Here is a 12,443-nt window from a genome sequence, read left to right as displayed (position 1 = left end):
GGCTGGACTGGACATTTCAGTTCCTGAAACAAGATTGCTCCTGCGGGGGCTTCCCTGGTGGCGCAGTGATTGAGAGTCCGCCTGCCGATGCAGAGGACGCGGGTTTGTGCCCCGGTCCGGGAGGATCCCACATGCCGCTGGGCCCGTGAGCCATGGCCGCTGAGACTGCGCGTCCGGAGCCTGTGCTCCGCAACGGGAGAGGCCACAACAGTGAGAGGCCCGCGTACGGCAAAAAAAAAAAAAAAAAGATTGCTCCTGTGATTGAAAGAGATAGAAAGACTTTTACTTTCTGTTAGTCATTGGAAGCACAAAGGGATTTGTCTGAGATTTCATACAAAAAGTGAGGAATAGGAAGAAAAAGTGAAAAAATCTGAGTCCTGGTTTTGAATAGGAAGTTGTGAGAATGAATAAAGCTGTTTTTTGCTTAGTCAATGTACTGGGTATAAACAAGTGGAAAAATACTCAAATTCGGCGGTAACCAAGGAAAACTAAAGTAAAATTATATATATATATATATAAAACATACATATATATATGTTCATCCACCAAATTGGACAAAATTTTAAACGTTTAGCAAGGGTGTGGGAAAATTGATATTTTTGTACTAGGTGGTAATATAATTTGGTGGATACTTTTTGGAAGGCAGTTTGAGAGTCCCCATCAAAATGAAAACTTATTATTCCCTTTAACCCAGTAAGTCCAAGTATACATATAGCAGCAATGTTATTGCAAAAGTAGAATGTGAAAAAACTGAACTTCTATAAAGAAGAGAACAGCAGATGAATTTGGGGAACATTCACACAGCATGCACATAGCGAAAACAAAGAACGAGGGAGACGCATACGTACCAACACTGAACAATCTCTTAGGCATACTGTTGGGTGAAAAACAATGACAGTTTCAGGAAAATACATACAAAATGGTTTCATTTCATTTTTAACTGCCTGTGTATCAAAAAAGTCTTTAAAAATACATAAGATGTTACAAGTGATTTTTCTGTGGAGAAGAATGCTGAGAGTGGAGGGGAACTTTCATTTCATCTTCCATTTTGGCACGGCTCGGCAGAAATATAATGAGAGGCATGTAAGTGAACCACATAATTAAATTTAAAATTTCTAGTTGTCACATTTTAAGAAGTAAAAGAGAAACAGATGGCATTAATTTTAATAATATATATTTTTAATCTGATATATCCAAAATATTATCACTTCAACATATAATCAGTATAAAATTATTATTAATGTCATGTTTTACCGTCTTGTTTTTATCCAAAGTCTTTGAAATCCAGGTGCATTTCAGGCTGACAAACAGCACATCTCCATTTGGAGCCGCCACATTTCATGTGGCTACCGGCCACCATACTGCAGAGTGCAGCTCTGTATCTTATGTACTTCTGCCTTGTTTTGAATTTTTTATGATTGTATTTTTGTGGTTTTTTTAATTACTTTAAAAATACAAAGAATCAGAACCTTTAAACTATTGCTAAGGAGAAAAACAAAAAAAGAAAGAAAGAAAAAATGGAAACTCCTGAAAATCACCCGCTGTGTGCCCATCATTTACTGGAAGTCCAGCTGCTGCTTCCTTCTGAGCTCTGGATCATTGCTATCGATGTAGGTGACCGGGCAAAGTTTGGAGTTGGGTGGGAGAGGTAGAGGAGCCGGAATGAGGTTCTTGTCTTGTGGGACTGTGACTCGTTGACAAGTGGCTCCCCAGGGGGTGGGGCAGCTCTCTCCAGTTTCAGGGGTCTCGACCTCCTCTGCCCAGGGAAGTAATCAAATCACCGATATCTGGTTCCTGGCCTCCTTCAAGCATGTGAACAAGTGATTATTCCTGGAACCCACATAACCTTAATCCCCCTGCTGCCGTCTGACCCTTTCAACTTGTCCAGTTGTCCCTGCTTTCGCTCCTCTTTATATGCTGACACATGGACTTCAAACTGCCTCTTAGCTTTCTTCTGGCAGAGTAAATACTTCCAGTTCCTCTAGACTTTCCAGTACAGGTTTGCATTCCCTTCCGATGGGCCCTTCCCAAGTTTTTCACACCTCGTTTTAGTGCAAAGCTCCAGCATCTAATTAGGGGACTTGCAAGATTAACTTGTGGTTCTTATAGTCTCTGCCCTGGTTTATACATTACGGCATTTTCCTCACTTTGTGCTTTTGGTTGTTTGGTTTTTTTTTTTCCTCCCACACACAGCGGCATTTGATTCCACCAGCTATTCCTATATCGCGTTTGTAAAGAAAGTTCAGAAATGAGAGCTCTTCCTCTGTCCATAGGATAATTGACTCCCCTGGCAGAAATAAGATAAATTATCCTTCACTCCTTTAAAACTCCGACATGACAGAAGTGGGAAGTAAAATTTGAGAGAGGCCCAGGATAACGATTCAGATTAGAGGGAAATTCCCTGATTTGAACAGTACATGTGATAGACCTGAGGAATGTTAAGCTAAATACTATTTTTCATCGTGGATACATGATCCTGTGAGTTGGTTCATAACCTCAACCTCTCCTAAGTCCCTGGGGTTGGGTTAGGAACCTCTCCTGTGGATTTCCACTCTGTCTTGGGCCTCAAGTGCTGAATCTTAATTGACTGTTTACTGTATTTACTTCTCCTGGGGTTTGGGGCTCACTTAAAAAAATGCACTGAGGCCAGATTTTGGTCTAGAGTAGAGATGGTTAAAGGTAAGAGGCCCTTTGAAATAGCCTGTTCCATCAAGACTTAATGATAAATAGACGCATTGCATTTGAAAAGAAGGTGGAGAATCATGCTCATCACCTGCCTGACCATCCAAAGGACTCCAGAGGTTTCTTTGGCTGCATTGCATATCAAGAAGCACAGAAATTAAACATTTCATGTCGTTACTCTTTGAGTTGAGACTCAGTCAAACGTTAGTAACGATACTGTTCCTCCTACAACAATTAATAGTAAAGACAGTTAAACTTGTGTCAATATTCCACTGAGCTCTTAGCTCCTTGAAGACAGCCACTCTTTCAGGTGCTCTGTTGACCAGTGTTCTTGCGTGATGCCTGGAAGATAGTCATGCTCCAAAAGAGATTGTTGAACACATGAGATGGATTAAATGAAATCACATTAGGCAATAACACCATTCATTTTTTTAAGAATCCTATTTCTAGGCAGTCGAATGCCACTTGATACATCTGATAGTTTTACTCATCTGGTTGTAATGTTTGTTTTCCAGGTGCAGAAAGTAAAAATAATAATGGGTATATATGTTCAGTCACTTTTTTTTTGCCAAAACATTAGCAGGATATGTGATATTTACACTTGTGAAACTTGCTGCATATTTCTGTGTTGCTATTTTCAACTAATGTTTTATAACAATAATTACTAATAACGTTAATGCTTTGTACTCATGTAGCAATTTCCATCAAAGAATTTCAAAAGCTTTCAAGTCAAGGTATTTCCAAGAGCAGATTCATATGATGTTATACAGTCTTACTTATTTCAAGAGCGCTTCCAGATATTGTTCATTTCTTTCCAATTTCATTTATTTTAAATCCTGTTTCTTCTCTTCACAGTTCAATAATCTGTCCCCTTTTCAAGCACTCCTCCCACCCCACACCTCAGTACACATTACGCCGTATTTTAGGCGCGTCAGGTATTTCCTACTAAATACTAGTTTGAAAATGGCTCTTTAGAAGCAGATGACCATTTCAAATGCAAATACCAATTTCCATTCCAAATGATGCAGACGTTGCCCAGGGATCAAGAAGTAAGGTCCATTACACCTACTGGATACAGACCTACAGTTGTGATTAAATCTTGGAAACAAAGCTGCTATTAGTATACAGTAGAAACTAATTTTAGAAGCTCTTTTGTTTCCAGTGCATGATCTCAGGTAAGGACTTCTGATCAACTGAAACTGGAAATATGATCCAGTGGGCCCTTAATAATGATCAAGATGTATATTTTTACATTTTATAATGGGTTTACTTTTCCACACTATATACGTATATATATACTCAGATATATATATGAATAAAAAGTATGATTCTCTAGAAGACTCCAGCTGGATCTCAAACCAGCTTGGCTCTTTCTATATTTACTCAAGTTGGAATATGAAAGAGATTTGGAACAGAAATGATCATTTGCATATTAAGTGTTACTTTATGTTAGTATCTGTGGGATTTACTTATCCTATGCACATATAGGGTAGGAGAGAGATGAGTTAAATGGCTGATAATGGTTTCTTTTACTGTGACAATAAATCACATCAAAGCATGTTGTGTTTAAGTAGCCTTTAAAAGCAATGCCTCTGCTCTAAAAGTTGCAATAACTTTGAGTAAAAACATTTGAATGAGAAAAGAAAAATGCAGTCAATTTATTCATCTGGTTTACTTGCACAATGCCAAAATACTTGAATAATCAGAAATGTTTGGGTGACTAATTGGCTGAAGTATTTGAAGTAGTGAGTCTTCCATACCAAGTGCTTTATTCTTATTACTATTAGGATTATTAGCTACAATTCATATCTGGCAGACTGTAATTGAATGTAGTTTTTCTTAATTTTCAGAATCTAAATTTTCACCTTTAGAAATATTATTTCAGGAGAGGAAAGAAGAAGTAAATTATTCAGATGGCATATTTATTCAATAATGATGAGAATAAAACACTTTTATTGAGGGATCAGTCTAGTTATTTACACATCTGCATTGATGTATTAATGCTATAGAGACTCACACATTCACATCTATGAAGGGGTGTGCCATTATGAATTATCTGGTTTTATGAATTAGCTTGTAAAAATAATGCAATTGCTGTTGAGGCTATAATGCCTCGCAGAATTTACTTTGCTTGTTTGTTTTGACAAGTGAGGTTTAGTTTTATGATAATATTTCAGAGCACACAAGTAAATGCCCTGTAGTCTGTTTTATAAAGGTAATGAAGCCTTAGTGATCTGCAATCTTACTGCTGCTTCTAGATATTAAATCTTTGCTTGAAAGTAGAGTGACGCTGTTGGCATGTTCACTGAGAATTCTTAGGGCAAGCGAAAACAGTTAAGTATCCCCACCATAGATACTGTTTCTGTAAATCTACCCTGGTCATTACCTTGCTGTGTTAAAGTAAGTATTTCAAGAGCATTATTCAGAAGGTTGATTATCTTACTTAACAATAACAACACATTTTTTTTAGAGTACCAATTGTTGCAGGCATTGTCAGGCACTGGGGGTGCAGCAGTGACCAAAAAAAGAAGTACTTCCCTTGTGGAGCTTACATTCCAGTGGAAGAGGACATCCAAAGAAAACAATGAAAATGCAGAGTCCAGGACACAGCCATTCTTACTTGGGCTGCTTCTAAATGGCATCCTTAATCCGTACTTCACACAGCAACAAGAGCATCTTCCTAAGACAGAAATCAGATCTTGTCACTTCTCTGATTATGTCAAAAAAAAAGAAAGAAAGGAAGGAAGGAAGAAAGAAAGAAAAAGATTCCTAAGCTTATTGCCTAGAAGCCTGGTTTTACTTATGCTGTTCCTTTTGGCCACAATGTTCTTCGCTTCATTTCATTGTACAACCCACTCTTTCTCATATTTTCAGACTCCACTGAAACGTTACCATCTCAAAGAAGCCTTATCTGACTACCTTATTTGAAGTGGTTCCCCCACGACATCATTCTCTATTTTATCCTTGTTTGGTTTCCTTCATAGCGCCAACAGCATTTGTCATTATTTTGTATGTTTCTTTATTTGTGTTTTTGTATGTTTCCCCAATAAGATGCAAACCCTACAGGTAAGATGCTTGTCTTGTTCATCATTCTAGCCCTAGTGCTGGCACTGTGCAGACACATACTAGGTGCTCAGTAAAGTTCTGAGTGACAGATTCTGACTGAGTGTCTGAATAAATGGAATGAATGAATGGATGAACAGAAGTCCCCTGCCGTGAAACTTCATGTTCATTGTCAGACACTTCATTCTAATTGTCTTTGTTTGAGAAGAGTACCCACTCTCTTGTTTGTCCCCTCAACACACACCCACATATAGGACTATGTCAGATTACCCTGCTGTCAGATTACCCACATATAGGACTATGTCAGATTACCCTATTGTAGCATCCCCCTCCTTTCACCGTTTTGATTTCACCTGGCACTTTTTCATGTTGAAATATTACAGTACTTTGAGTACTATTTGCTTAACACTGGCTTCTCTAGAGATTGTGAGCATCACAAGGGCCAAATCTTTATTGGTTTTGCTAATGCTTGTATCTACAAAGCTAGTACAAAATCTCACAAATGATAGGCACTCAATAAATATGTACTGAATGAATGAAGGAAAGGCCTACCTAATTCCTGCCAGAGAATCCCCTGTGTATAGGTATGTCAGTTATCAGAATTGTATGGATTAATTCAGGATTTAACAATCAGAGAGGAAGGCCCCTCAAACTATCTATTAAAACTTGGACAGCTTAAGGAGTGGACATATTTCTTACCTTCTTACCAAAATTAACAAGAGGTTAGTTAGAAATTTCTTCTCTGGTTTAATTACTGATTTATAATATGGATGATTCCTGTTCCCCTTTTAGCAAGTGGAATACAATCAGCATAGTTTAGCTTTCATTGAAAGGCGTGGACAGATGGAGTAACTGGTAACACTGGGTATAGGAAGCAAGAGAAGAGAGGGGTGAGAGTGAAGACTTGGAGAAGAATTGCCCTATCTAAATACATTCAAAACAAATAAAACAAAACAAACCGACAAAATCCTAAACAAACCAGATAAAACAGACAGAACAGCCCATCAGAACCAAATATAACCCAAGTGTCCATTGACAGATGAATGGATAAACAAAATACATTATTGGCACAAAAATGGAATATTATTCAGCCTTACAAAGGGAAGACATTCTGGCACATGCTACGGTATTGATGAACCCTGAGAATATCATGGTAAGTGAAAAAAGCCAGTTAAAAAAGACAATACTGTACGATTGCACTTATACGAGGCACCTAGAAGAGTCAAACTCACAGAGACAGAAAGTAGAATGGGGACTGGGGGAGGAGGAACAGGGAGTTGTTTAATGGGTACAGAGTCTCAGTTTTGCAACATGAAAAAGTTCTGGAGATGGATGGTAGTGATGGTTATACAACAATGTGAATGTACTTAATGGTCCTGAAGTATACACTTAAAAATGGCTATAGTAGTAAATCTTATGTGTATTTTGCCATAATTAAGCTTAATTAATTAAGTAAGTAAGTGATTACTTAACTAAAAAACCCACAAATGTGTCTGTATGGGCCGTTTGGGACCTGAAGTCTTGTGATGTGATTTTCTCCAAAGTGTCTGTACACATTGAGTTGCAGAAATGGCTCACCCATTCTTTCATGCTTCTGGTTGACTCAGCACCTGTGAAGAAGTAGGTACTGATCTAGGTGATGGGAAACAGTGAATGAGAGACACAAGGCTTTTATTTTCACAGAGTGTACATTCTAGTTAGGGGTAGAGATAATAAAGGAGTACATTAAACAAGAAAATAGTGGGTAGTGGCACCGTGCTGGGAAAGTTCAATATTTTCTACAGTGTAATCCGTTTCATTTATTTTTACCTCGACTGATAAAAATATCCTCTCTCTTTCACACACATGTACATGAATATACACACACCCTCATTACTGATGGACTCCCAGCTTGACTGTGCCCAAGATAACCAAAGTTTTACTGTAAAGGATATGAATTGTGATGTTGCTGACGTTTTGCAACACATGTCTTGTTGTTTGGGTTATAGAAAATAAGATGCATGAATAAGAAATTAAAGTGTGTAATAACTAAATCACATTTATGGGATGTTCTTTGTTTTGTAAATTAAAATGCACCAACAGCTCAATCCTTTTGTCTTTATTAAACATTTTTTTGGATTGCTTCATGGACATAAATATTCAAATTGAGTTTTTCACTCTGAGGCAATTGTGACATTTCCATATTGGGTTCCTCAGTGTTTTATCTAAGAAAAATTAACCACATGTGACCAAAATATGATCCCTTCTATTTGTCTTACAAATTCTTCCAGTTCTATAACTGACAAGTGGATGATTTTACCAAGCCCTCCCAAATGAGAGTATTGTAAAGAGTTTCATGTTAACCACTTAAAGAATTAATAATGAGGGCTTCCCTGGTGGCGCATTGGTTGAGAATCTGCCTGATAATGCAGGGGACACGGGTTCGAGCCCTGGTCTGGGAGGATCCCACATGCCGCGGAGCAACTAGGCCCGTGAGCCACAACTACTGAGCCTGCGTGCCTGGAGCCTGTGCTCCTCAACAAGAGAGGCCACGACAGTAAGAGGCCCGCACACCGTGATGAAGAGTGGCCCCCGCTTGTCACAACTAGAGAAAGCCCTCGCACAGAAACGAAGACCCAACACAGCCAAAAATAAAAATAAATAAATTAAAAGAAGGCTCAACATTTAAAAAAAGAATTAATAATGAAATGTTTATAGGGAGATAAAATACCATTAGCTCAAATAATCCAATTGGTATCTCTGCGGTTATGTATCTCTTTTCTACCATTCTGAGATGTTCTGGGCGTAAAGCACTTTTATTTAAGAAGAAGGTTGTGCTAGCTAGCTGCTTCGACTGATTTTGATTTGGTATGTGAGCAGCATTAAGAAAGGAGCCGTGCCAGCCGGATGCATATGGATGCAGGAAAGAAACCTGCCCTAGTCCAATCTCGCTTGTAGTTCAGATGAATTCCTTGGGGACAGTGCCTTTCCATTTCCCTCTCCGCTCTGACCTTTGCCATTTTGCAGGTGATATGGAGAGGAAGGAACCACATGTCCTTGACAAAGGTTGGACCAGAAGCCCATGAGGCATAATGCACTAGTGAAAAAGCAGGAGATCCAGAAGTAGAAAATGTATGTGTATGTCCTGGCTCACCATCTAACTAGACAAGTAGGAGCAAAACCTCACCTCTAAGGAGAGTGTGAAACTGCCCCCTCCCCCAACTCTGCTACGGTGAGGGTGTGACTGCCATGTAAGAAAACATCCCAGGAATATGTGTTGAACCTCAGAGTCTGCTATAATTTCACTCTGTTATTGGCATTCAGGATAAATAGCCTCTTCATAAGGCTTCCCTTTCTCCCCACCCCATTTTTTGCTGGAAACCTCATCCAGATCTCAGCCTATCCTGGCTGCATATTTCAAATAAGTGGGGGGCCACCTGGGGACCTTGAAGACCTGAGTGTCTACAGAGCCCAGCTCAGAGACACCACAAGAGGAAGGAGGAAGAGTTTGGTTTACTAGCAGAGACAAAGCATCTTTGTCCATGAACAAAAACACAAATTGGGCACCTCCAACCTCTTATGCATCTATACTTCCATATATTAGAGTAAATTATGTTTTCAGGGATTCTCTCTAAAATGCCAGGTTAAATTTTTCCTTGCTGGTGGCAATTTTCAGGGCAAGTCTAAGGACAGCTTTTGACCTAAGGTTATTAATCCATCATAACTGAAAGTTTCATTACATAGTGTACATAGTTTTAGATCATAGTATCCTGAATTATGGTTATTTAATAGATATGTTGTCTCTCTGTCTGTCTCCTTATACACACATATGTATGTATATATGTGTATATATGCTTATATTTATACACACACACATATACGTGCGTATAAATATACATGCACAAAAGGATACTATTTATTTTACCTGCAATGACTAAATTTTCAGGTCCTATAGGTTTATATTTTCTTGGGCTTAATGTTGCATTAATGCATTTTTGTTTGCCTGAATGAGTTATTCCCAGCCCTGGCTTGAATCTGTTCATTAAGATTTCATGAAGTCAGCTCTTGATGAATTCACAAGCCAGAACTGAAACCTTCTCACTGTTTTTGCCGTGTGAAAAAGCGCAGCCCCAGCTTTTCATATGGTGGATGGTAGAGATAAATTCTCCAATGCCAACTCGTCACCTCAGGATGACAGAACCCCTGTTGAATTTACACAAGTCCTTTATTATGTGAAGTGATTTGAGTGAAACAAATGGGTTATTTATCGTGTAGCAGACTAAGAAGCGACTCCTTTAAAATGGTAAACATTACAGTACGTCATATCTGGAAAGATGTTTTTGCCGAGTGTTTGTCTGAGATTTCCGCCGTGGATGTGAAATTTGCATATCCAGAGCACAGATTTCTTTCGCGGGGAGTGTCTGGAGAGGGGGACCATCCCCAGGGGTTTCTGGAGGACTTGCACAGCGCTGGTCTTCATCCAGCTGAGAAGTTATTTTCAGGCATTTCTTCATCGAGGGTTTTAAAACCACAGAAATTCTATTTGGGTGATCATGAAGGTATTGCTTTGTCTTCAGTTTTTAGCTTTTTGAGCTCAGAGAAAGCACATGATTTGAGAGCAGGACAGAATGTATTGTCACCGAGGTTTCTGTGAAATAATGGATTGAAGGATGGGAAATGCCATTACTTAAGTAAGATTAAGAAAGCTGGACCCATGAAGACTTCCCACCCTGACTGTGAGGACTCTCCTCAGCTTTTGGCATGAAATTTGTGATGGTTCTTCCCGAGAACTAGGGAAGAAAGGTGAGGGCGCCAGTGCTAGGGCTTTTGGTAGGCATTTGTGTATGGCCAATAAAGTTAATAATAAGTAGTAAATACCAAGGATCAGACACTACACATCCTTTTAAAGCTGTAACCATGTAACCCTTTGCAAGGGTTTTATTATCACTGTTTTGCTTTGAGGAAAGAACATTCAGGAACGCATGCTCGGTGGGTGGTAAGTGTGGGCTCTGAACTTGGGTTTTTCTGATTCCAGATTCTATAGCTTTTCCACTGCATGTTGCACCATCACATTATCACAGTATTTAGGATCCTGGCTTTGTAGTTGTAACAAAGAGATGTAAGGAGGAAGTTCATGTCTCTCACTAAAAAAAAAAAAAAAAAGACCTCAAGTCATCTGGGGTCCCAGGCTGGCCAGGTGGCTTTGCCTTACTCCAGCCACTTGGAAGGAGCAAGTCCATGGCAAGTGTGCCTAAGAAGATCCCTGAGGATTTGCACATGTCAGTTCCACTGGAATCCCCCCAGCCTGAAAATCCGTAGCACCAATGCATGTTGGGTATTATTCTATGGCTGAATGGCCAGGTGCCAAGGTGAAGCCTAGGGGCTTCTCTAGTGAAAGGGAAAATGGATATTGGGAAACAATTGTCTCTGCCTCAACCAAGGTGCCTCTACCCTCCACACTCACAGGAAAATCAGGATGGGAATAGCTGGAGCTTCAGGAAAAAGGGTGATGAAGAAAGCATAGCTCAAAGTAGTTCCTAAAATCCTGGATTTTAAAGTTCTGTTTTTTATGTTTGTCAGGATCTGAACATAATCTGCCTCCAACTTCCCTTTTCAGCCAAGATAACTTTCTCTTTCACATTACTCACCTATTTCATAATAACCCAGAAATTGCTCAGTTTCAGAGTAATTATTGTTCTAGAAAGTAGTACCAAAGCTGTCTACTATTTGTTCTCTTTTGGGGTCTTGTCAACAGGACTACACACCTGCAAGCTGGGCTTGGATGACTCCAAACTTACCAATTTGGCTTAACTCCTGGAATGTTTCTTTATTTCTCACCCCTTAGCTGACCCAGACTATGAGCTTTTGCACCCTCTTTGGAGGTGGTATGATCTTGTGAAAAACACCCATGTTTTTGCCCCCATTGTTCTGTTATTTCTTCTCTTTTGAATTTCTGCCTAATTTTAACTTCTTGTGGTCCACTATTTTCCCAGTCTGTTGAAGTACAGAGGCTTATTTTTTCATTCAACGTATTTATTGAACACCTACCGCATTCAGTATTGAATAGAACTAAGTCCCTACTTTCATGGAGCTTACATTCCAATGTGTATGGGGGAGAGAGGAAGGAGGAGGGAGCAGGCAATAAGCAAGCAAAGATGCAAATATCAAGTATGTCACTTGGTGATTCACGCTACAAAGATAAGCAGAGTAAGAGATAGAGCGCTCAGGATTGTGATGGCTGGGTTATTTTATGCAAGTAGTCAGGTAAGGACTTTGGATTTTATTCTGAGTGAGAGAAAAATGATCTGATTTCCATACTGTGAACATCACTCCTGCCTGGAAGTCATAGTCATTCTCTCACTTCTGCTATATTCTATTGGTCATATTAGCCAGATCTGATCCAATGGGAAGGTACTATTAAAAGGGACTAAGGGACAAAGATTATTGGGGTCATCTTGGAGGCTGGCTTACCCATGGATATTTAATTGTTCTAACACCATTTGGTGAAGAAAACTAGGTTTCTCCCATTGAATTACACTGTCACTCTAATAAAAATTAATTAACCATATATGTGTAGGTTTATTACTGGACTTTCTATTCTGTAACATTAATTTATATGTCTAAATTGTGCCAACCCCATGCTGTCTTAAAGAAATTTATGAAATAAGGTAATGTAAGGCCTACAACTTTGTTCTCATTTTGGGGATTAGTTTGGGTCC

The sequence above is a fragment of the Monodon monoceros genome, unplaced genomic scaffold, assembly GCF_005190385.1.
Source record: "Monodon monoceros isolate NGI ecotype Baffin Bay Population unplaced genomic scaffold, NGI_Narwhal_1 Super_Scaffold_15, whole genome shotgun sequence".
In the NCBI taxonomy this organism is placed as follows: Eukaryota; Metazoa; Chordata; class Mammalia; order Artiodactyla; family Monodontidae; genus Monodon; species Monodon monoceros.
The sequence above is the reverse complement of the archived record's forward strand: the minus strand, read 5'-3'. Positions refer to the sequence as shown.